The sequence below is a fragment of the Sus scrofa genome, chromosome 1, assembly GCF_000003025.6.
Source record: "Sus scrofa isolate TJ Tabasco breed Duroc chromosome 1, Sscrofa11.1, whole genome shotgun sequence".
Taxonomy (NCBI): Eukaryota; Metazoa; Chordata; class Mammalia; order Artiodactyla; family Suidae; genus Sus; species Sus scrofa.
Window position 1 is genome coordinate 72,121,654 of NC_010443.5, and position 25,780 is coordinate 72,147,433.

The 25,780-nt window shown below is 42.1% G+C and overlaps 1 long non-coding RNA gene and 1 pseudogene across 2 annotated transcripts in view; one reads left to right on the plus strand and one right to left on the minus strand.

The window, feature by feature from the left end:
- Nucleotides 1-13,137, minus strand: part of LOC110260408 — a 49,025-nt gene extending 35,888 nt beyond the window's left edge. For both annotated transcript variants that reach the window (XR_002343654.1, XR_002343653.1), the window contains exons 1-4: nucleotides 12,218-13,137; nucleotides 10,639-10,767; nucleotides 5,827-5,903; nucleotides 2,700-2,730 (exon numbers count right to left, since the gene is read on the minus strand). This is a non-coding gene — a long non-coding RNA (uncharacterized LOC110260408). The remainder of the gene's footprint in view (nucleotides 1-2,699; nucleotides 2,731-5,826; nucleotides 5,904-10,638; nucleotides 10,768-12,217) is intronic.
- Nucleotides 13,808-15,260, plus strand: LOC100513702 (annotated as a pseudogene).

The window sequence follows — 25,780 nt, forward strand, 5'->3', positions numbered from 1 at the left end:
TATGTGGATATAATGTACCCTGTCATATGATGGGACAAGAAGGACACTCCACTTTTGTAGTATTCTTCCCCAGAACCTATAAGCCCAGTCTAATGATGAAAAAACATCTGACAAATTCAGACTTGAGGACACCCTGCAGGGTTTCTAGCCAGGACTCTTGAAGACAGTAAGACTGTCAAAGTGGTGAAAGACAAGGAAAGAGGGAGAAACTGCCACAGACCAGAGGAGACCAAGGAGACGTATCTAAATGCAATGTGCTCCCCTGGATTGAATTCTGGAACAGAAGGAGGGCATTCACAAAAAACAAACAAACAAACAAACAAACAAAAAAACTGGTGAAAAGCACATAAAGTCTAGAGTTAGGTTAGTAGCAGTGCACCAATGCCAATGTCTTCATTTTGACAAATGTACCATGGTCATGTAAGATGCTAACATTAGGAGAACTGGTGATGGCCATGCTCTCTCTGTGCTATCTTTGCAACTTCTCTGTAAATCCAAAATTTTCCAAAATAAAATGTTTAAGAAGTCATTACATTCTATAAAATGGGCAATCTGTACAAAATAAGTAGAAGAGCCATTACATATCATTGCCAGAAAAAGGAAACTAGAAATAAGAGCCTAACAATTTTAACATTAATGTTAGTTTTCTGCTACCCAGAACTACTGATAGGACTGTATTCCTTAATTCTTCACAAAGTATTTTATAAGGGAAACACTGGACCTAACCACACTCATTTATTCACAAATGCTTCTTGGGTACATACCATGTGTGCTGAGTGCTGTTCTAGCTACTAAAGATGCTCTGGTGGGCAAGACATGCTTCCTGTGTCCAAAGAAAGTCCAGCTTCATTGGCAGGAGAGAGATAAATCAACACAAAATAAAACAATTAAGTCTAAGAAGAGGTAATTCCAAGATGGTATGGGCCCACCCAAGAGGAGCATCTGACCAATTCAGTGCCAGGGCACCATGGAGAACAGGGATGTTCTCCTGTAAGAGTCCGTGAATGATCCAGTGTGCCTTATGACCATCTCAAGGAACCCCGGTAAGAGTCCTATACACCAACCTCCTTCTGTCAGCACAAAGTCCATTTGGGAAACACAAATTTAATTATGCCATCTCTTCCTGACAGACTTCAAGGGCTTCCCATTACTCCTAGGATCAAGACAAAGCTCTTCACCTTGTGCAATGGGTAGTTTTATATGCCAACTTGGCTTTTAGGTAATAGCGCCTGGTATTTACCCACTAACTGAAGTGTTTTTGTGAAGACATTTTTTCATGATGTACTTCACATCTACAGTCAGACAATTTTAAGTAAAAGAAATGACCTTGATGATGTGGTGGGCCTCATCCAATCAGTTGAAGGCCTTAAGAGCAAAAATCAAGGTTTCCCTGAAAAGAAGAAATCCTTTCTAAGAAGAAATTCTGCCTCAAGATTGCAGCATCCACTCCTGCCTGAGTCTATAGCCACCTGCCAACCTAACACTCTTCAGACTTGCCAGCTCTTTACTTAAATATATTTCATATAAAGTTTATATATATGTAATTCTATATGTATTTAGGATGTATTGTATATAATAGAATGAACATTGTAAATTAGATCTACATATATATAACATATTCATATAAATATATACACACACATATCTATACATAAATTATACATATATCTATACATCTATTATACATACATAGATATAGTATATACATATATCTCCTACTGGTGCTGTTTATATATTTAAATGGTCTATCTCTTCTGTTGGTTCTGTTCTCCGGAGAACCCTGACATAGCCTGGTCCTGGTCTCCAGGCTTCATGTAGTCTAGCTCTTATCTTCCTTATCAGCCACATCATCCTCATTCCTCTTGCTCTGTCTCTTCCACTCACCCTGGCATTTTCTCATCCTGAGTCCTTTCAACTCGTCTTTTTCCCTCCTTCCAGTGGCCATTCCCTATTTCTAGATCAATCTCCCTTCTTTTCCTGAGGCACCTGCTCATGCCGTAGTCCTTAGCTCAATTGCTTCTTCCTTAGGGAACATGCCCTGACCACCCAATGCCACACCCACTTAGTAAAAACTTTCAGATCACTTCACACCTCTCCCAAGTAGCTGGACGAATTGCATCTCCAGGGGATTCCTTATTTGTAAGCTCCATGAAGGCAGGAATGATGTCTGATTTTGCTCATGTTTTGTAATGATATTCCCTAGCACAATGCTTGGGACATAAAAGGTTCTCAATGAGAATTTGAAGAATAAATGTCAACACAGATGTTAGGAGAACAGAAAATTGCCCCTCTCCACAGCCACAGCCTCTGCAGTCCTCACAGGTAGAATCCAGTGACCCAGTCCTCTTGATAATTCATCAAGCTGAAACTCAAAGTCAAAAAAAAGGGGAACTTGGAAAGGCAGGCAAAGCAGGCAGAAGGAGGGGGCTTTCATTGCTGGAGACAGAAACGTCTCTGCAGATGGGCTGGAGGTGGTCAGTGTGGCTGCAGCCTCAAGTTGACACCGACTTCTCCAAAAATACCACCTGCCTCTTAACCCAGACTGGGGTTTATGTAATCACATTTCCCACTTATTACCAACTGCCAAATGTTGAAATTCTCAGAAGCCCCCCCCACCAGCTGCTTTTTTTAAGCCTTAAAAGAAATAATAACTCTAGCCTCTTAAAGAAGAAAAAAAGAAAATGAAGACAAGTTCTTACCAGATCTCTTTTCATACAAATGGGCTCCAACCTAAAAAAAAAAAAAAAAAAAAAAAAAATCTAGCCCTGGCTGAATTTTGATAAGTATAAGCAAGTAATTGCTACATTTCTTCAGGTTAATTTATCCTGAGTTACCTGATTCAAATTTGCACTGAATAAGCCAGCAAATTTCCCAGGATACCAGACGACTGGGTCATGTTTCTAAAGGCAGTAGCTACAGCTGATTTCTCAGTTCCCATAAGTGGCAATTTTAAAGCATATCATCACATTTATTGACATTTTTCCTAGTGACAGGTAAGGTCTATATCCCCTGCTTTTGAATCTGGGAAGTTTGTGACTCAAATGTATACAATAAAACATGATAGAAGTGCAACTGAGTGACTCCAGGGCTTGGTTATGGACAGCAATACAGTTCCACTTTATTCACAGGGATGGTCATTGTGGGAGCCCTGAGCCAGCAGGTAAGAAGTCTGACTCTCTGAGGCTGCCATGCTGTGAGGAAGCCAAGCCACACAGGGAGGCTGCAGGAAGGCACTCCCGTGAGCCATCATGGTCCTCGAGTCCTCTCCCAGGTGCCAGATATGTGAGTGAACAAGTTCTCAGATGACTCTCTTCCCCAGCTGTTGAGGCAACCTCAGACTTTGAAACTTCTCAGCTGAGACCTCACATGTGGGGAGGGGAGGCTCAAACAAGTCACCCTCCACTGTTCCCTTTCTGAATCCCTGCCCCCAAAGCATACAGTTATTGCGTTACACTACTGTGTTTGAGGGGGTGTTTGTTATGTAGCAATGGTAACCGAAACAATATAGAAAAATGGATGTCAAAACAAGTGTCTAGGGAGTTCCCATTGTGGCTCAGCAGGTTATGGACCCAACGTAGTCCCGGTGAGGATGTGGGTTTGATCCTGGCCTTGCTCATTGGGTTACGGATCTGGCACTGCTACAAGTTGCAGTGCAGGTCACAGATGCAGCTTGGATCTGGTATTGCTGTGGCTGTGGCATAGGCCTGCAGCTACAACTCCAATTCAACCCCTAGCCTAGGCACTTCTATATGCCACAGGTACAGCTGTAAAAAAAAAAAAAAAAAAAATACACTCATAAGTGTCTAACTTTTCTCCAGAGGAGTCAACACCCATCAACAGCTTTTAGCTCTGATAAGTCTCTCAGATGTAAACAAGACAAACAAATAAATGCTGGCCCCAACATTTCATGAAAGGATTAGATTGCAAGCATCCAAGCAGAAAGATACTTACCCAGAATGAGAAAAAAATGGTTTTTGGGAAAGGAAGAACTCAATCAATGTTTGATGAATGAATAAAGGAATGGCCCAAAGAACAATGAAATATTTAGGAGAGGATGTAACAGAAGGTGAAGTATCAAAAAAAAAAAAAAAAAAAAGAAGAAGGTGAAGTATCATTTTCCAAGATCAATGGCAACCTTAGCCCCCAGTTCAAAAAAAAAAAAACAGTCCTACAGAAATTCCTAGGGCTTATCCTTGTATTCTCATTCTGTAATATTTAAATGGTATTTATCAGCACATTTTCTGATGCAAAACTGAGCTGGATAACAAACACATTGAATGACAGAGAGAACCAAAATTATTTTGACAAGCTGGAATAATAAAGCAAGATAGGCATAAGTGACTAAAGTTTCCTTATCCCAGAGGGCAACAGAGGAAACCATATCGAGACCTCAGAGTCTTTGGGGGATGGTGTTGGACTCAAACTAAAGCTAATAGGAAGCTATGGAATACTTTAGACTAGGGAAATGCTTCCCATTGTGTTCTGATAAAATACAATGTTTTAGTGAATAAATTCACTATCTCTCTATACGGTGAAGTCAAGGGCAAATAGAAGTCCACTTAGCACCTGGGAAACATTTGCAGTTCCACAACAATGAAAGTACACGGATCTGGGCTGGGATGACCACAGTGAGAGGAAAAGAGGGGGCAAAGATGATTCTGTGGCACAACCAGGAAGACTTGGGCAGCTGGGGGCATATCTAGAGCACAGGTGCAGGAAGAGTCAAAGAAGACTCAGAGGCCTTGAGTGAGAGATCAGTAGAACTGATGGAAACAGAAAAAAGAGAGGAGGAAGCATGCTTGGAGAAAGAGGAAAGGAGCTCCGTAGGGACCTAAGGCCTTTGAAATAGTGCTAGCTAGACATTTCGGTAGAAAGAGCCAGTGGAATATTGGAGACCATGGATTAAAGTTTTGGGAAAGAGACAGGCCTAGCAAAGTGGATTTGGGGATCATCAATCTGCAGGCAATACCTAAAGCCATGAACAAATTCCCATAATGTAAAATCTTTGGTCCTTATGGCATATTATAATTCAGGATGAAATATTTAGACAGTATCTTTGTCATGTAGTGGACTGCATAACAAGGTCTACCACAGCACAGCCATTTTATTGATCTTTAACAATTAAGAGACAAAACAGGAGCTCCTGTCATGGCACAGCAGAAACGAATCCAACTAGGGAACCATGAGGTTGTGGGTTCGATCCCTGGCCTCGCTCAGTGGGTTAAGGATCCAGGCGTTGCTGTTAGCTGTGGTGTAGGTCGCAGATGTGGCTCAGATCCCGAGTTGCCATGGCTGTGGCATAGGCCTGCAGCTGTAGCTGCAATTAGACCCCTACCTTGGGAATATGCATATGCCTCAGCTAGGAAAAAAAAAAAAAAGAAAAAGAAACAAACAAACAAAACGTAAATTGCCAGGAGAACTGATATTCACTTTGAGCCTCAATAGATCTTGAACTGTTCCTCCTACTCACTTCCACGGACAGGACTGGCCACAGAAACTAAGAAACATTTTTGACACTTTTAAAGAATATCTGGGTGGGCCACCATCCCTATGGCTCTCAGCTTGAATAAACTGTAAGAACACCAAGAGCTTTTGTAGCACCAAAAAGAACTAAAGAATGTGCAGCTGGAAGTTTCAGCTGCATATTGAGTTCTAGCCAAAATACCTCCCCAGGGTGTCCAGCTGTAAAGAGAGAAAGAAAAAGAGAGGAAGGACAGTCATTCAGTGAGGGATGCCAACAGTGGCTGAAGATTCAAGTTGGCCAAGAGTACTGTTACAGTTGGGTACCAGAAGATGTACGGCTGCCACCACACTTGGGTAACTTACAATTGCAAAGCGCACATCTGTCTGAGACCATCTGTCTGCAGGCAGCCTGAGGGTCAGAGGCACAGCAAAATAGAGACCTGAAAGTGGAATGAGATAAGATAAGGAGAGGAAAATATGTAAGGCCTCTAATTGATTTCACTGAGAAAAAGAGAGCCCGTTGCAAGAAAGCATGGGGCTGGGTCTCCTTAAATAAATTATGACTCAGCAAGTGCCATTTTATCTGTCTAAGAAAATAATTACAGGAAAGCAGTGTTTCCTGAAAAGTGCCTCTGTGAATGAGCCAGTTTGGAAGAGCAGCAGAGGTAGCTGGCAGATAGAGGGTAGCACTGCCTGATTTCAGAGATGGCCTCACCCAAGCTCAGTTCAGGTATAGAGCTGAGCTGTTATTGCAACCATGCCCTTCTAGAAAGCACTGCGTTCCTCAGCCTCCATGGTATCTAGTATATCCCATGCGAGGACTGTCCTCTGACCTCTCACTATTCCTTCCTCTGCCTGTTTCTTAATCCTGGAGCTCCTCCAGGCGCTAAGTCCTCCTCTCTCCACTCAAAGACACTCTTCAGGGGATCTCATCTGCTCTCTTGGCTTTAGAATCATTCATGTCTTATGATGGTCAAATACATTCTCACCCAGATGTCTTGTCTGAGCCCAGACCTACTCAGCAACCAGATACTGCATACCTCCTCTTGGGCATTTTACAAACTCAACTGGGTCTAAAATTGAACCCATAACTCCTGGAGTCTCCTGCCATCTCTACTGTCCCCTCTCAGTCAACAGCACTTCCACTCTCTTGTCAGCCAAAGTGGCCACCTGGGAGCCCTCATTTGAATGCTCTTTCCCTCGGCCCACACTTCGACCACACACCAGTCACCCAAATTAACCCACTGCTCTCCAACGCCATCTCCATTACCCTAGACTAAGGAACCACTACGTTTCATTTCATTTCATTATTCTACAGCCGTCTGACTTGTCTTCCGGTCTGTGATCTTGACTCCCCCAACTGCATCCACATTCCACCCTCTAGCACGCATTCTGAAACAAATCCAAACATCTCACTTCTTCAGCCTGAAACTCCTTGATGAGTTACTACTATTGCTCTTAGGATAAGGTCCAAATTCATTAATATGATCTGCATAATTTGGCGCATTGCATCTTCTTACCCTGCATCACTGCCTCCTTTTATAGTCCAGCCATGCTGAGGTTTTTCTAGTTCCTTGAACCCACCATGTACTCCCTCAACTACAGACTTTTATAGAGGCTACCTGGCATTCTCTTTTCCCTATCTTTGCTAAACAATGACTATTCCGCCTTCAGATCCCGGTTTAGACAAAACTTCCATGACAATCCTTCCCTGACCAATCCAATCTGTTAGGTGACTTATGGTGAACTCCCAAACACCCTGTATTTTTCTCCATCAAATCACACTTCTTCTGTTGATGTCTATTTGCATGTCTTTATCTTTCACTAGAACTTGAGCTCAATGAGGGCAGGAAGCAAGTCTGTTTTGTGAGCAGCTGTAAACCCAGCACTCAACCTAGCATAATTATATGCTGCATGATTAAAAAACTGCATGAAATGTGGGATTTGTAGACCCTCTGATCAGCAGCAAGACTCTGCTAGGTCTATGTCAAACAATGTCCCCGCAGAGAATTAGAAAGATTTTCAAAGTTCTTTTGTCCAAAATGAGTCTGGCAGCTGCGGCATTTCCAGGAACATTCCTTCCCTGGTGTATGGCTAGCAGAAGTCTACTGAGGGTTCTCAGCTTCAGCTCACTGCCAAGCTCTTCCTCTAAGCACAGAATAATCTCTTCACTTCCATCAAGGGACATCAAGCAATAAAAAATCTAGGAGTTCCCAACGTGGCTCAGTGGTAATGAATCCGACTAGGATCCATGAAGATGTGGATTTGATTCCTGGCCCTGCTCAGTGGATTAAGGATCTGGCATTGCTGTGAACTGTGGTGTAGGTCACAGATGTGGCCCAAATCTGGTATTGGTGTGACCGTGGTGTAGGCCAACGGTTGTAGCTCTAATTAGACCCCTAGCCTGGGAACCTCCATATGCCGTGGGTGAGGCCTTGAAAAGACAAGGAAGGAAGGAAGGAAGGAAGGAAGAAAAAAATCTTTCCTTTGGTGTCAGGAGCCTAGGAAGACAGAATATAAAGCAGAAAAGTCTAGATGGGCTCAGCATCCTCTTAAAGAAGATTGTACTGAACTCTTCCCTCAATCGGTGGTTTTACGACTTGAATCAGAATTACCTGGAGGACTTGTTAAAGCACAGATGTCTGAGCCTGACCCCCAGAGATTCTGATTCAGTAGGTCTGGGATGAGCCCAGAGAATTTGCATTTCTAACAAGTTTCCAGGTGATACTGATGCTGCTGATCTGGGGACCAAAACCTTGAGAACCACTGAACTGAACATTTGAGTCACGGTCTTAGTCATACAAACATAAGAGAAGTAGGTCCCCACTGTGCTGGGGGAGGAGAGGTCCCCTTCCTAAACCCCTAGAGAGGGCGCTGTCACTACTGGGCAGGGAGTGGGAAACTTGCACAGGGATTCAAGAGCCTCTGGGAAACAAGCATCAGAGAATAAAAACTCCAAACCCTTCTGTCAGAAGTTCCCACTGTAGCTCAGCGGTAACAACCTGGACTAGTACCCAGGAGGATGTGGGTTCAATCCCTGGCCTTGCTCAGTGGGTTAAGCATTGCCGTGAGCTGTGGTACAGGTCACAGATGTGGCTCAGATCCTGCATTGCTGTGGCATTGGCTGGCAACTGCAGCTCCGATTCAACCCCTAACCTGGGACCTTCCATATGTCATAAGTGCGGCCCTAAAAAAAAAAAAAAAAAACCTTCTGTGTTGAGGTTGAAGGCTGCTAGAACCTCTCTGAGGCATGGGTTTGATCCCTGGCCTAGGAAATTCTGCACGTGCAGCCAAAAAAAAAAAAAAAAAAAACCACTCCAATAACTTAGGACAGTCCCAATTATAATAATTCTTCAAGTAAAGGATATCAAAGGGGCCTGTGATGGAAGTGCCTACCCAGCATTCATTCACAGGTCACAGGGAAGGGCCCCAAACATAGGTCTGTCCAATAAGTGTGCGCGCACACATAACCTACAAGGATTGGTTCAGAGCTGGCAAGACCCAAGTTCATCTAGTGAGTGTCAGCCCAAACAATCTTAGAAACTGTAAGAGACCCTCTTTGTCCTTGGGCTTGCCAAACCAATAGGAGGTCGCTCTCGGGCTTCCAATGGCCATTGCCACCAGATGGAAGAGTGTGGCAGAGAAGGACACCAACACTGAAGAAAACTCAGCAAGCAATAACAGAGCTAGACTCCTGATAGCATCATCTGAATCCAGCAGGGCCAGAAATTAGAATAGGCTTGAACTTGAGCTGAGTTTCTGTCACTCTTTCAACTGAAAGAGTCCTGACGGAGTTCTACTAGCAAACCCACACATTGCTCTGGTCTAGGATGTTTAAGTTACCATCTGCTTTAGCAGTTTCTGCCAGAATAGGCAGAACTGCCAGGCCTATGGCTTTGCCAGCCCCTCTGGGATCCCACTGCATAAAACTTTTCCCAACAGATCACTGCTTCAGCATAGTACTTAGCCATATCACTTGCCTTCCTCCCCTCCTCTGTGAGCTCCCGAATATATGCTCTTTCTAACAGATTTCTTGATTACCAGGAAAGGTAGCTGACTTACAGTTACTCCATTAAGTGATGGTTTGCAAACAAAAAAATAACAAGTTTGGGTCAGATTTGTCTGCACCCAAATAAGAAAAGAGGGAGGAAAAAGGGGAGGGGAACAAATATTCCTTGTGGAAGGAATAGTAAACTAAAACAGAGAAAAGGAAAAAAAAGCAGAGTTCCCACTGTGGCTCAGTGGGTTAAGAACCTGACTAGTATCCTTGAAGATGGGAGTTCAATCCCTGATCTCATTCAGTGGGTTAAGGATCTGGCATTGCTGTGAGCTGTGGTATAGGTCACAGATGTGGCTTAGATCTGGTGTGACTGTGGCTGTGGCATAGGCCAGCAGCTACAGCTCCAATTCAACCCCTGGCCTGGGAACCTGCATAGGCCACAGGTGTGGCCCTAAAAATAAAAATAAATAAATAAGCTAAAACAGGTCATAATCCGTAAAGGTGAGCTTCCAAAGTCAGATAAATCTTGACTCTGCTCCAGAGTATTTCTAACTGAATCCCAGCTCCCACTGGAAGCCTCACCATTTTTCTTTCCTTTGAAAAAGGCATTCTGGGAGTTCCCGTCATGGCTCAGTGGTTAACAAATCCGACTAGGAACCATGAGGTTGCGGGTTCGATACCTGGCCTCTCTCAGTGGGTTAAGGATCTGGCATTGCCATGAGCTGTGGTGTAGACACAGTTTGGATCCCGAGTTGTTGTGGCTGTGGCGTAGGCTGGAGGCTACAGCTCCAATTGGACCCCTAGCCTGGGAACCTCCATATGCCATGGGTGTGGCCCTAGAAAAGGAAAAAAAAGGGGGCATTCTGGAGGGAGGGTGCCAGAGAATGACAAGTGAGATGGTGACTCCCGCAGCAGTCAGCTTCCTCTTCCCCAAATCAATTTCCAGAAACTCTGCCACATCATGCAGTGAGAACCCCCTGGCTTCTAACTCAAAGGAAAGTCTTAGAGCTCTCGAGCACAGACGACAGCAGTCCTGCTTTGGTGGCTTTGGTTGGTAAATAGCTTCCTGCCAGAGAGCACTCCCCAACCTTGACTTCGTGGAAGAAAATCAATACTCGGGAAACAGAACCCAGGAAAGGGGTGGCTGCCTACTGGGCCCAGGGCTTGTCACTCACATCTTCTTGTTAAACATGCCTGCTGCCTCTTAAGGAGTCTATCAGAATCCCTGGGCACAGCTGTGGTCATGGACGTTCCATCCAACAACTGGACCCGAGAAGTGACCCATCTTTCTGACATCAAGAGACCTGCCATGGAAGAAAAACAGAAACAGCACAGATGGTGCTGCCTTTTCAAATCCTTGTGGATGTCATGAGATTAGCAGCTTTCCTCTAAGTCGGCCTCAAAGACTTCCTTTACAATTGTTCGTAAGCTAGCTCAAGGGATCGGCAGTGAAGTTCACTAAAACAAAAACATAACCTCAGACATCCAAAACAGCTGGTGGAAATTGTGACTGTTTTAGAGGAGCTGACTTATCTAGCTGAGTCAAAACAAGTGTGAGCACTTCAAACAGGCACGAGATCAGAAACAAAATTAGGTGTTTATTGAGCGCTGTCCCTCTTGATTTTTTGTTCCCCCCCTTGCTGGACGTGAATCTCCTCTTTAGCTTCACGCTGATAGGGAATAAAATCCTTTAGGATATAAGAATTGACATTTGGGAAATTTATTTTTAAAAAATTTTTTTCCTAATTGTAAAATTAGTACATTCTTTCAAGAAAATTTAGGAGACACGCACAAAAAAACCCCACAAATCAGAAAATTAAAATCACCTGCAATCCTATTGCTACCATTTCCATTTTGCATTTTTTTGACTGGCTTTTTCATACACATCCACACACATATTTTTTAAATATATACATATCTTGATTAAAATGACTCATTTTGATCCTAACTTTTCACATAGTATGTATTATAACCAGTTTCCCATATCATCGACGTATTCTTTCACATTTTTATGCCTGCATGTGAACTTCATAAATAATGGAGCTAATGCCCATTGTAAACCTTTAGGATATTTCCAATTCCACACTATTGGAAACAGAGCTGTGAAGAATTTCCATGTTGATGAATCTTTGCACATGTCCATAGTTAGAAATTTTACTTTCTCTTTCAGGGCACTGAAATTCAAGAGAGAAAAAGGATGGTATCTGCCACTGGAGGAGTGGAGCCCCTTTCCACCTGAGAGTTTCTGTCCATTTGTCTTCTTTTGCATATTTTCAGACAAGTTAGCTACTCTTAGAACTTCAAGGCCTTTCTAGTTTCATAGAAGCCTTGCTTTCAGCCAAATTAATGGTCTCTTCAGTTTGCAATGCAGAAACACTGAAATCAACTGTTTTTTTAATGTATGGCAATAAGTGAAAGCAAATATTAGAAACGATTATTCATCTTGCTAGGAAAAAGAAAATATAGAAGAGTAACTTCATCAAAGGAGGTATCAGACAGATTAGACCAGGCTACTCAAAACTTGGTCTTTTCAGAAAACTCAAACAGAGATCATCTGTAGCAGGATTTACAACTGTAAGAAACGAGCTAAAGTTTTCCACCTTCTTATTTTCCCCATTTTCTAATCCAAAAAGTGAAATGAAACATTCCTAAAGAGAAGACTCTTAACTGGCATTATTATCTCTCATTCGAGATTTACTGCCTACATTGGGCAGCAATTGCTTCTGTATTGTCACCAGCCATTCAGTCACTCACCATTGGAGATGAATCACTCCCCATGAAAAATCACTCCAGACTGTGGATAACAGAGAAGTCCGCCTACAGCCAAAGGCCCAACAAATGCTGGTAAAATTTAAGAAAATCATGATCCTGAAAGCCTGCCATGATTTCAAAAAGCACCTTTGACTGCACTCTATGACTGCTAAAAAAAAAAAAAAAAAAAAGGCGCAAGCACAACTTCATGCACACACCCGGCCCTTGCCATTTTCCTTTAAGTCTTATTCTCTTCATCAACACTGAGTGGAATTAAAAACAGTTGGTCAGGCTCCACCAATCAACAGCTGTTTACAATTAGATGAAGCATTTAGAGCCTTTCTCTTATCTACCTTCCCAACTGCCTAACCATTCCGCATCAGCCATACACCAAGATAATTTGCCAGAATGTTTATCTCCAGTGGTTTCTATACCTTCCTTATTTTCCAGTCTTCCCACACACAGTCTGACTCTTCCAGTTCCTCTGGTTAATTTAGGGGTACACAGAGAAGGGATTAGTTGCAACCATGTCAAGCGGCTTTGTGTCAAGTTGGAAAATTCGACCCAGGCAACTATTAGAGGGCAGAGTAAATCTTGATGATGCTCGAAGAGGAGAGAAAAGACGCCTTTTTTCCTTTAAAAAAAAAAAAATGCACTGGAAAGTTCACTGTAATTATTCTCATCAAGAATGGTGAAGAAAAACAAAAGTTCCTGGGCTTTGGGAAACTCCAGTTCTCGTAACTCAGAGACATCAATTTCGGAGTAGGGAGAAAATGCACAGAAAATGCACTTTGTTCTATCGTTTTTCTTCACAAACTGGGCATTGAGACTTGAGATGCTTTTCCCAAGGTCACAGAAAAAAGTGGCAGAGCATGGCCGGAAGCCAACTCCCCCACTCTCAGTCCAAATGGCTTTCTGCTATTCAGCTCCCTTCGCTCGAGAGAACTTCTCAGCTCGAGAAGGAGGCAGAGGCCAGCTTCACCACTTGCTCTATGCAAGGGGAATCCAGCTGTCCTCCCAAGCCTCTCTAGCCAGGAACCCATCCTGGGGCTTAAAGGTTGGTGAGGTGGGTGGAGGTGGGGGGGACAGTCATGATGTGGCTTCACCTATGCAGTCGTCTTTCTCACTCTCCCACTCTTTCTCACTCTCCCACCTTCTGCCCCCACAAACTTTCAACTATAACATAACTGTGTTTCTTCTTTATCTCACTTTCCCTGATACTTATCCCCATCGCACACCCTTTGACCTGTAGTGTGGGGAAGTGGGCAGGAGTGGAATAAAGGGGAAGGGAAGAGAGAAGGAACCAGAGGCAGAGGAGGGCAATCAGTAGGTGGGAGCAGTGACCGACTCGAAATTCAAGAAGCAGAGACAAAATGGGAGCCCTCCCACCCCAGCCCTCAGGCCCGCAGCCCTGGCTTTTCCTATCTCTGCTCTTTGACGGGCTAATCCCTTCTTCTCCAGAAACTTCCTCCCCACATCCCCAAGTGTTCAGTCCACTCCTCCAGAGAGTCCTGGAATCCTTTTGTAGCCAAGGACAGTTCACTTTCTCTTAAACTCCTATTTCCATTATACTTACAGAAGAGAGTTTTCCTGATGTATTTCTTTGCTTCAAAGGCTGGTTTTTCTTAGGGCCACACCCACTGCATATGGAGATTCCCAGACTAGGGGTTGAATCAGAGCTGTAGCCACTGACTACAGCCACAGCTACAGCAACATCAGATCTAAGCCGCATCTGTGACCTACACCACAGCTCACAACAACGCTGGATCCTTAACCAACTCTGTGAGGCCAGGGATTGAACCTGCATCCTTGTGCATACTAGTCAGATTCGTTTCCGCTGAGCCATGACGGGAACTCCTGCTTCAAAATTTTTTTATTGATCATTTTATGTTCTCTGCTGTCTATATTTATATGGATATAGATAATTTTCCTATTATGTAAATGTAGATATAGATATATAAAGATAACTATAGATATATACAGATTGAGATAATTTTTTCTGTGGCCATAATGTTCTAAATTTTAAAAAAATAAAAATACTACTCTGGCTCCCCCATTTTGCAAGATGGTGGGTGAAAAAAAAAAAACTGAGAATCTGGATAATAGAAGAAACTTGAAGCCAAGAAGGCTAATGCCAGAGTAAGGTTAAGAAGGGTAACCTCAAGGCCAAAAACACCTCAGAAGGGGAAACCCCACCACAACTGAAACCCCATCCTAGTCAGAGGAATTGGCACCTTTTTCCCCATTTGCTGTGTTCCAGCAAGGACATGCAGAAGAGGAAGTATTCAGCAGCTACATTTAAGGCTGAAAAGGAAAGAGAAATCTCTTGCTGCTGACACAACCAGTTAGTGGTGACGGACATGGTGGGACCTGAGTGGTTAAGCATCACAGAAAGTCTGGATACTATTCCTCTGAAAGGTGCCTTGAAAGCTGTTGCGCCCTGGAGAAAAATGCTTCAGTCAGATGAAGCTGCGAGCTAGCATCACTCCTGCCATGACAATGACGATGCTCACTGGGCACCAGGGGTCACAGCGGTGCTTCTCCTGAGGCAGCCGAGCAGTAGCTGGCTCTTTGTGACTGGACTTCAGTCTGATCCTCAGTCGAGTTCCCCTGCTAGAACACACCAGAAATTGGTCATCGCTGCCTCCACTAAAATCGACATGAGTGATGTGGAAATCCCAAAACATTTCCCTGGGGCTTACTTCGGGAAGAAGAAGCTTTGTTAAGCCCAGACACCAGGAAGGTGAGAATTTCGATGAAGAGAAAGGGAAATCCAAGCTCACGGGGCAGCTCACAGTTGATCTGAAAGCTGTGGACTCATAAATTTGGCCGAAAAATCAAAGCTGTTCCTCAGCTCCAGGGCCGCCTCTGTTGTGTGTTTTGTCTCACAAATGGAGTTTATGCTCACAAATTGGTGTTCTATATTTCTTACAAAGAACCTAATGAGATAACTGATACATTTCCAAAAAGTTATTATTCTAGGTGGAGTCGGTATTACATTTACCACAAGTACAGAGCTGAGCAACATAACATGAATATACTATAAATCTGGTAGATAATTATTAAATATATAGATGAAGCTCTTAATGAACTCAATGATATTTTTTTATCCCAATTAATCCATATATCTATGATTTGGTAGTACTTCATGTGAAACTATAGCAGTTTTCAGAATTGATTCTTTTTCAGTTTTTCATTTTTATGGAGGTTTTATGTACCTAAATAAAGAGGAAATTTTTGATATAGCAATGACACTAAATGCAAGAGTCTCCTTTCTAGTTATATACCCAAAAAACCCCAAGTGATCCATCATCAAAAATTGTTTTTAATGCCCTACCTGCTGACAGTTTACTTAGGGCCTCCTTCAATTTTGTTGAAAGCCAGTAACTAGAGACTCATTGACTTGAGAATAATTCTTTTGTTTTTATTCCATGATAAATCATTAATCTTGTTTTTTTTTTTTGTTTTTTTGTTTTTTTTTTCCTCTTTTGGCCATACCCATGGCATATAGAAGTCCCCAGGCCCGGAACTGAATCACGGCCACAGAAAAGCCAGATCCTTAACCCACTGGGCTGGGCCGGGGATCAAACCTGAACCTCCGCAGAAACAAGCTGGGTCATTAGTCCACTGTGCCATAGCAGAAATTCCAATCATTCACTTTTTTGAGGGTTTGGGGGGGTGTTGGGTTTTTTTATTTTATTGAGGTATATTTTGAGTTATGCCTTGACTTGGCCCCTGAGTAATTTTACACTCTAGGGCAAGATACACAAGCAAGATTCACTAGGAGATAAGTTTGCCTTCATTCCTAAAGAGGTGAAACGGTAAATGAGCACTACCAAAATACTGGCCCTTGGGCAGATCCATTTTAGGAGAGCACAAAGGAAGATGATTCTCTTATCGCTACAAGTGCCCCCCTCTGCTTAGAAAGGCTGCATGCTCTCCAGGAATACACGCATTCCAATGTGAATATCACTGGACGAAGGACCCTGAGTGAGCTAGTCCCTACCTACCTTCCAGTCTCATTTCAAACACTTCTCTCGTTCATGCTTCCAGTTCCTCTGGATCATTGACATGCTGTTCCTGCTGCCTGGAAGCTATTACCTCAGACACCTCCAACTATCATACATACAATAGTTTTCCTGCTTGGCACACTTTCTCTTTTTCTCCATTCCCCTCCCCCCACACACACACACCAGTTCTCTGCTATTCTCCTTCCAAACACTTAGCACAAACTGCTATCAGACACTTATCCGTATTTATTTAAGTAGCGCACCCAACCCGTGTCTAACAAGGTCCCCTACCAACATCTTCAGCATCAATTGAGAACTTCTTAGAAAAGCAAATTCCCAGGTCCCACTCCAGACCTAACGGATCACAAACGCTGAAGCCATCTACATTTTATTAAGTTTTCCAGGTGTTTCTGATGCTGCTAAAGTTTGCAGCCTGTGTACTGGATAATGATCTCCATGAAATGAGAGCCTATGTCTGTTTCTTCGTCACGAGGTACCCAGGACTTTGCCCAGTGGCAGACACATAAGAGGTGCTCCTTAAAAATGTGTTGTTGAATAAACTCAAATAAGAGAAAAGCTAGGCCAGGGTAAGAAATGCATTTCTATAACAACCCATTAAATATGTGGAAATCTATAACATATAAAAAAAATTCCACAAAATAATACTCTCACAACATGCCATGGACTCCACACATTCTCCATCTTATTCTATTGGTTTGATTTATTTTCTTCCTTTTGTTTTCTGATAAGAAGACCCCTAAATTGACTTCATACTCTGCTAATGGATCTTATGTACAATGTGAAAAACACCAGACCCTGAGGGTGTTCTAAAGGAATTCACAAATATGCCCTCATTATTTCTTTAATCCAGAATTCCCTTCCTTCCCAACTCCTCAGGCTCTTCAGGGCTCGCCTCCCAAAGTGGATTCTCTGTCGAGAAGGTCATCTTTCCCTTTGGGAATCTGCCCCCCACCACCCCATATTTCCTCTGCACTCAGCCTAGGCCATTTTTTACTAGTTCCTTTTAATATACTGTTTATGGAGTATTGCTGTGTAAAGTTAATCCTTCAGAGCAGCAACCATGTCTGCTTCATCTTTGGATTCTTCACAGCCTTTAGCATATAAATTCAAATAAGGTTTCCTAAGTAAATTAGACTTCAAAGGTTCTGGGAGAAATAGTTCTAAAGGAATATTTTATTTCAACAGCTGGCTGAGAGAGGGAGGATATGAGAGGGAAAATGAACCATGAAGGCAAAGTGCCCACCACAGAAGCAGGAGGCACGTGCGGCGTGTAATGGGTGCAGTGCAGAAAAGGCGGGAAAGGCAGGCAGGTCAGATGGCAGAGCACCTTAAAGGACCCAGACTATGCTGCAAGGAGAGGAGAAGCATTACAGGTCTATGTTTGTTTGTTTTTAAATAACAAGCATCATAGGTCTACGGTTGGGGTTTTTTTGTTTGTTTTAAATATGGTTGGTTTTTTGGTTTGGGTTTGGGGTTTGGGTTTTGTATTTATTTATTTATTTTAATAAATAACATATGGGTCCACCACCATGTTCATGCCGGGGACATTCTTTCCCCGCTGGCCCCGACCACTCACTGGTGGAAGCAGCATGGACCGATTCCTGTGCGACACGGGACTGCTTGGACTTTGGCCCAAGGACTCCCACTGACCTGGCAGCAGCCCCAAGAAGGGCTCCACAGTGAGAGCCTCTCCTGCTGTCCTCCTCCTCTCCCTCAGCTAGATCTGCACTGCAGAGGGACATTCTTCCCTCCTCCTCCACCTCCCCACCGCCATCCTTCCCAGGCATTTCCCCTAAGAAAACCTCCTACTCTTCTAATCCCATCTTAATGGCCATTTCTCCGAGACTATGAACCCCCGATAGAGGAGCAGATAAGATCAGAAAGGAGGTAAGAGGCAAAGGAGGTAAGATGGACAAGCCTGTGCATTAAAATACACTTATGCCTAAAAATCTACCTACGTGTTCATAAATGTATACATACAGATGTTGACTACACAGCAAACACTCAAACGTACTGAAATTATCAAAACCGAAGGCAGGAAGAGTTTGCTTAGGAAGCCACCACTAGGAAAGAAGGCAGATTTTTCATCACACCGCATTTCTTATTAGGCATAAATCCAGTGGAGGTCAGATAACACGGGATAATCCTTCACAAAATTCGAGATGCCCGGCTGACCAGAACACGCTTGTCCTATCACGTGCTGCCAGAGAAACTTGGACCGCAAAATACAAGCAGATGTCAACACTTTCACCTTCCACTTTCTAAATATCGCTGATTGGGCCAAGTTTCATTTCACTTATTGGGTCACTTTCCATGTTGGGGAGAAGGGTTGAGAAAGGGCGGAAGAAAGTGTTAGGATTCAAGTTTCATATCTGCTAAAGCCAACTGATGTTGCTTACTGCTGGGTTTCAAGAGAAAAGCTTCCCTAAATCAGCCAGCAGTTGCTCAGAGGAACACATAGACCCTGGGCAGTCAGAGGTTTTCTGTAAAGAGCCAGATAGTAAATATTTTTGCCTCTACAGGTCATGAGGTCTCTGCTGCAACTGCTGCTCTACTTTTACAGCAGGAACGCAGCCATTGACAACACAGATATCAACTGTGTAGCTTCATCCCAATAAAACTTTATTTATAAAAACAAACAGTGAGCCAGATTAGCCCACGGACCATCATTTGGCCACCCTTTGGTATAGAGCACTAGGAATTCTTCCCCGAAATACCCTCTTCTGGTTTGGATGTGGATGCTCCACCTGCTTTCTAATCTTTTATCTACTTAATACAAAAAGCACACAATTAAAATCTAGTCCAAAATGATCAGTTATATTAGACACTATTGCTAATGAGGGAAATGGCCATGAAGCAAGCTGCGTGCCTGGAGGAAAGGAGTCAAAATAGTTATCAGACTTCAACCTGAAGTTAGTTTTATGTACTGGACCAGGGGGGTTCTCAAAGGGGGGTCCTTGGACCAGCAGCATCAGCAGCACCAGGGAAATTGTTAGAAATAAAAAATTCTAAGCCCTTCCCAGAACTACTGAATCAGCATATGTTGTGGGGGCAGGGGGCTCAGTGTTTAAACAGCCCTCCAAGTGATCCTGATTCAAGTCAAGCTTGATAACCACTAAGACAGGCTATGTCTGCCTGTGCCTCAAGTTCTTTGGCAGCAAAGAAGGGATATCAAAATCTTGCTATTGTCTCCATCATTAAGGTCACAAAGAGATTGCCATACCACGCTGATAGACGCTTAAGGCGTTTTACTTTATCAGTCCTTAAGTCAAAATACATGTTCTTTTTTTTTTTTAATTTTGAATTTGGATCATCTGCCATTTAGAAGAAAAGACTATTTAGTTCTAAATCAAATATATATTCATAAAGACTTTCTTCACATAATTTTTAGAATGATCAACAGAGTCCCTAGAACTATAAAGATAAGATATATATCTTATAATGGAGATCAGAACCCATGGGCCAGAGCCAAGATTTGTTTATCACTGGTGTGTGGAATTAGATAATACCCAAACCCCACCCGAGAACCTATTGGCAGTCCTAATTTACACGGGGACCAAGAAGCATCCTGGAAGAAATCGTAAGCCATATCTATGACAGGGCCTCAAATATTACAGACACATCTGGGAAAGATGGTGGATAGAAGAGGATGTGTCTGACACCCCTTGTGTCCTGTATCACATTCGCTCTGCCTCACCTTTCATTTATCTCAACAATCACTACAGCCACTGGTTTTGCTCAGATTCCAACTGTCCTCAACCAGATGTAAACTGAAGGGCCTCTTCTCAAGGAATCCTCTTGCCTCCCAACCTGGGGCTTTGCTGTTAAGACTGGGGAGAGAAGCAATTAATACCCCTTGGTGAAGTTTTGGACTAATAAGGGTAGGATTAATGAACATTTCCATCTTCTTCCCACCACCACCACCAGATGGAAGGATCTGACACCCATTCATTCAGTTAGGAAGACCTCGGAGATCAAGAAACAAAGTTGCCTGCAATGTGATTGACTGGATATGGAAGGCTTGTCTGAGGTCTCCCACCTTCCTTGTTTCACAACCCTGTCCATTACTAATGATTCTTGAATCACATTCCCCACCCCCCCGGGAATATTTGCACTTAAGCCTTTGGTATAGGCTCTGCTTTCTGAGGCCTCCAGGCTAAGGCAGGAATGTTTTCACTTTCACATGACTTAGAAGTATTACTACATTTGTGGTCAATAAAAAATTGTTGATCCTTCAAGACAAACAAGTAGTACTATTTTCTGTCTTATATGATTTATACATAGTGTAGTAATTCATTACATGCTTCTAGCAAAGATATAATAATCCTCCCCTACTTCCATAGAATCCTAATGTTGCATTTTCAACATAGAAAGAACTTTTCTAAAAAGCTAAATATAACCATATGCCAGACCTCTAAGAATTCATTAAACAATACTCTGGTGACCTCAAACAGCAATATCAAACAAGATGTGAAACAGATTCAAGATACATGAGAAGAAATACAAGCAGAAAGAAGACACGAAAACTACAGCCTTAGTTTCAGCAAAGAGAATGAGCAATTGAAAACTTACTTTCTATAGCTATAATGTTAGATAATCATTTTCTAAAACCTAAGGGTAAAAATGTCTTTACTCATATTTAATTTCCTATCCTAGTCTGTCCCTCTCCAACTTCCCTTCCCCATCCTCCTACTAAGTGACTGTTGCTTCTCTGAACTGATGTTTGCTGCTTTATTCTGCTTTCTGTTTCAGGCTTTAAAACTCTAAAAGACCATTTTGACTGCAGGCAAGTTCAAGGAGAATATGCTAATTAAGGGGCAGAAAATAAAGTAAATGCAGCTGAGATTTTCAAAACAATCTCTAGGTTAAAACATTTTAATTCTTATTTAAAAAAAAAAAATTCTTGGAGTTCCCATTATGGCTCAGCAGGTTACAAACTCAGCAGGTCATATCTATGAAGATGCAGATTCTATCCCTGACGTCATTCAGTGGGTTAAGGATTCGGCATTGCTGTGGTTGTGACATAGGCCTGCAACTGCAGCTCTGATTTGACCCCTAGCCTGGAAACTTCCATATGCCATAGATGCAGCCCTGAAAAGAAAAAAAAATAAAATGAAAATTTTGTTTAAATAAATAAATAACAAATTCTTGCAGTATGAAGGTTGAACATAGGAAGGAATTCCCATTTTAATATACTCTTTTTATTTATTTATTTATTTTGTCTTTTTGCATTTTCTAGGGCTGCTCCTGCAGCATATGGAGGTTCCCAGGCTAGGGGTCTAATTGGAGCTGTAGCCGCCGGCCTATGCCAGAGCCACAGCAGTGTGGGATCCAAGCTGCATCTGCAACCTACACCACAGCTCACGGCAATGCTGGATCCCTTGGCAAGGCCAGGGATCGAACCCGCAACTTCATGGTTCCTAGTCGGATTTGTTAACCACTGCACCACTATGGGAACTTCCCATTTTAATATACTCTTTAATCCAAAATAGCAAAGGATGCTGGTACAGATTGATTTTTTTCCATTTTTAATTTCTTGGACATAAATGTAAAAATGACCTTCCTTCTTTGTCGTAGACAGCACATGAACAATCTTGTAGATCTCAGACATCCCTAATGATGCTAGGCACCTCATACCATCAACCATTAATCCTCTTTGGTCTATGCCCAAGACCTCTACAGGTGTGAATCTTTTTTTTTTTTTTTTTTTTTTTTGTCTTTCTGCTATTTCTTGGGCTGCTCCCGCGGCATATGGAGGTTCCCAGGCTAGGGGTTGAATCGGAGCTGTAGCCACCAGCCTACGCCAGAGCCACAGCAATGCCGCAGGATCCGAGCCGAGTCTGCAACCTACACCACAGCTCACGGCAACACCGGATCGTTAACCCACTGAGCAAGGGCAGGGACCGAACCCGCAACCTCATGGTTCCTAGTCGGATTCATTAACCACTGCGCCACGACGGGAACTCCATGAATCATTTTTAATCCCAGAAAATAAAGCTTATTCTTCAAAGATAAGGCCTTTAAATGCTATTAAAAATATTCTTTGGGACTTTTGTCATCATTAGGCCGAATTCTCAACCCATACAGCTCTCATGGATCCATCCCTAAGGATAGCATAGGCTGACCATCTGGTCCTTTGGCCTTGAACCACTTTGTTTTGATGACACTGCCTTTTGATCACAACGATGTGATCATCCTATAAAAAAGTACCACTTTGCTATAACTTCAATATAAGGATCAATTAATTTACTAAACAAATGATCTTGTTGAAATCGAGTTACATGAAAACTTACTCAAACTCACTTTATGTGCCCTCACAAATGTCCCCAATAGTAATCCAAGACCCACACAACTATGCTAGGGAAGGAAACCTCAGCTCATTTGATTTTTCCCAACAAAACAAAATGGCTGAAATAAATAAACAACCTACAAAATCAAAAGAATACATAATACTATGTTTCTCAACCTCACAAATGTGACTATGTTCTAATACGATGCAATAAATAATAAATTATAAATTTATAATTTTTCCTAAATTCATCTACAAATACAATATGATCCCCATAAATTCCCTTCATTTTTTCCCCTAGAGCTAGACAAGTTGATCGTAAAATGATTGGTTCTTCTGTGATTGGTCATTAAAAGAAGCCTTTATTCCTTTCCTCCTTCCTACAGTTAAAAGTGAAATGGCTGATACAGATGACAAATATCATATGATATCACTTTCATGTGGAATCTTAAAAGATGATACAAATGAATTTATTTACAAAACAGAAACAGACTCACAGATATCAATAATAAATTTCCCAAAGGGGAAAGGGGGGAGGGATAAATTACGAATTTGGGGTTAGCAGATATAAACTACTATGTATAAAACAGATAAGCAACAAGGACCTACTGTATAGCATAGGGAACTATATTCAATATCTCATAATAATCTATAATGGAAGAGAATGTAAAAAGAACATATAGGTTTACATATAAAACGGAGTCACTTTGCTGTGTACCTGAAAGTAACACTGCATTGTAAATCAACTATATTTCTATTTTTTTTTAATTTTAATAAATATATAAAAGTAAACCAAATAAAGTGAGACAGCTGGAGCCCTAGCAGTATCTCAGGCCATGAGAGTTCTTGCAGATGAATGCCATGGGCTAGGCTGGTGAACTAGAAAGACAGAAAGAGCTTGAGCCTCTGATGATGTTAGAACCCCCTTACCGACATTGAACTCCTGCATTCAGCCCTGTTCTACCAGAGAGAACAAATTCTTTCAAAACACATTAAGCTACTCTTGTCGATGTTTTATTAACCTTAGCCAAAACTAGTTCTATCTGATGCAATATACCATTGGCCAAAACGCAAGCTGGTATTATCCGTGATTCTAAATGAGTCTATCACTTCAGATGCCCACAGCTCACTTTGAAATACATTCCACCCCCCACCAAAAATAAATAAATAAATAAATAAGATAGAATGACCAATGGACAGAGGAATGGGTAGAGGTGGAGAGATATATGATAAAGTAAATACAGCAAAATACAGTGTAAATATAGAAGGTGGCTAAATGGGCATTCACTATACAACTCCTTCACATTGCATAATAAAATGCTGAAAATCCTATTGACAAGCCATCGGTACTATTTACTATGTTTTTAAAAGATACCCATAGTGATGAGGAGTTTTGTAGCTTCTTTTTCTCTCACTTAACAGAGCCACTTCTCTTCCTGTTCTATAAACACTATTGTGACCTTAAAGTCTAAAAAAAAAAGAACTGGAAGTACTGCCAATGGGACAAACTGGGTGCAAGTAAAATTTTTAAAGGCTGTATAAAGAGAAATCCATCTGGAAAGATGTTTTCTCCATCAGCACAATAAAAGCTAGAATAGAATTTCCCAATATAGATGTACTGTTTGACTCTCTACGGATCCCACTGGTACAAGAGCGTGGCGTTCTGCTCTTTCATTTAAACGTAACTCTCAACCATAAAACGAAGCTAGGAATGTTAGAATTTCAACTCAGCTGAGATCAGCACTGAGCTCAGCACTGAGCTCAACATCATTTTCTTCCCCTGTTAAGATTCTCTTCTCCTTCCCCATCAATACAGGGACATGTCTAAGGAGATACAATTGCAGTTTGGTCTTCTGATCAACTGAAGAATTTCTGTTGAGAAAGTAACAATTGTGGTATTGGATCTTTTCCCATTGGTCTGTTTTCTAAGCAAAACAAGATTGGAAATGACCGCTGCACAGTTCCTGGCAGGAATGTTCGACTTTGCAGAAGTACTGCCTTCGAACTGCCAATATAAAAGAAGTCTTTTCTGATTCTCCAAGATGAAGTAAGAATAGTAAGAATGTGACCTGGGGTTGCTGAAAACAGAGCCAAGACACTGATTTGGGAATGTTGTATCTACTAAAAGAATCTATTCGTTGAGATAAAAATGCCTTCAGAAAACTGTACAAATTTAATTCCAGAGAAATTAGCTCTGAACTCATCCAAGAGTATTCACTTATTATATTTATTGAGGAATATGAAAGCAGACACTGAGCTAATGGAAGAACATAGATTCACAGTATAATCCCGTACAGTCATTTGCTTGTGACTTACTGAAAATTTCTGCATCTGAATCAACATTTTCCAAATTTGATCTCATCTCAGAAAGAATGCTCTTACAAAGCCTGGAGAAAACATCCTCAGCTGTGTTTAAATTATTCAAGGATGAAAAGAATACTGTATATATATTTTTCTTTTTAGGGCCACACCTGTGGCATATGGAAGGTCCCAGGCTAGGGGTCTAATCAGAGCTATAGCTGCTGGCCTACACCACGGCCACAGCAATGCAAGTGGGTTGGGTCTGCGACCTATACCACAGCTCACGGCAACGCCAGATCCTTAACCTACTGATTGAGGCCAAGGATCGAACCTGCATCCTCATGGATACTAGTCTGGTTTGTCACTGCTGAGCCATGACGGGAACACCTGTATATTTAATTTCGGGAGAAAAATCACCCACAGTATGTAGAGTTTTATAGCATAGTCATATGGCAGAGAAATGAAGGATGAAGACCAGACATAATAGATGTTATCAGTATCAGGCAGAGTGGTTAGCACTTTACATGGACTATCACCCCTGAAATCCTATAAGACAAGGATTGTTATTCTTCCCATTTTATAGATCAAGAAACAGAGGCTTGAAAATGTTTACCCAAGGTAACTTGTCAGCAAGTGGTGGGGCCAAAACTGGGACCCAAGCCTATCTGATGCCAGGGTCTGGTCTTTTAACAATCATCTGACATTGCTGTGATCTTTAAAAGCCAAGTGGCCCCACAGAACACTCAGTGCAAGAGGAGGAAGAGGGGGAAAGAAGGAGGCAGAGGGGAGGGGAAGAGGAGAGGGAGAGGGAGGGAGAGAGAGAAAGAACTAACATATATGTTGGGAATATTATAAAAGAAGCATGTAGAGGTTACAAATATGAAGAACTTCACATCAAATCTGGTGATCTCTTTGTTTCTTGCTTATTTTTTTCACTCTTCCAGT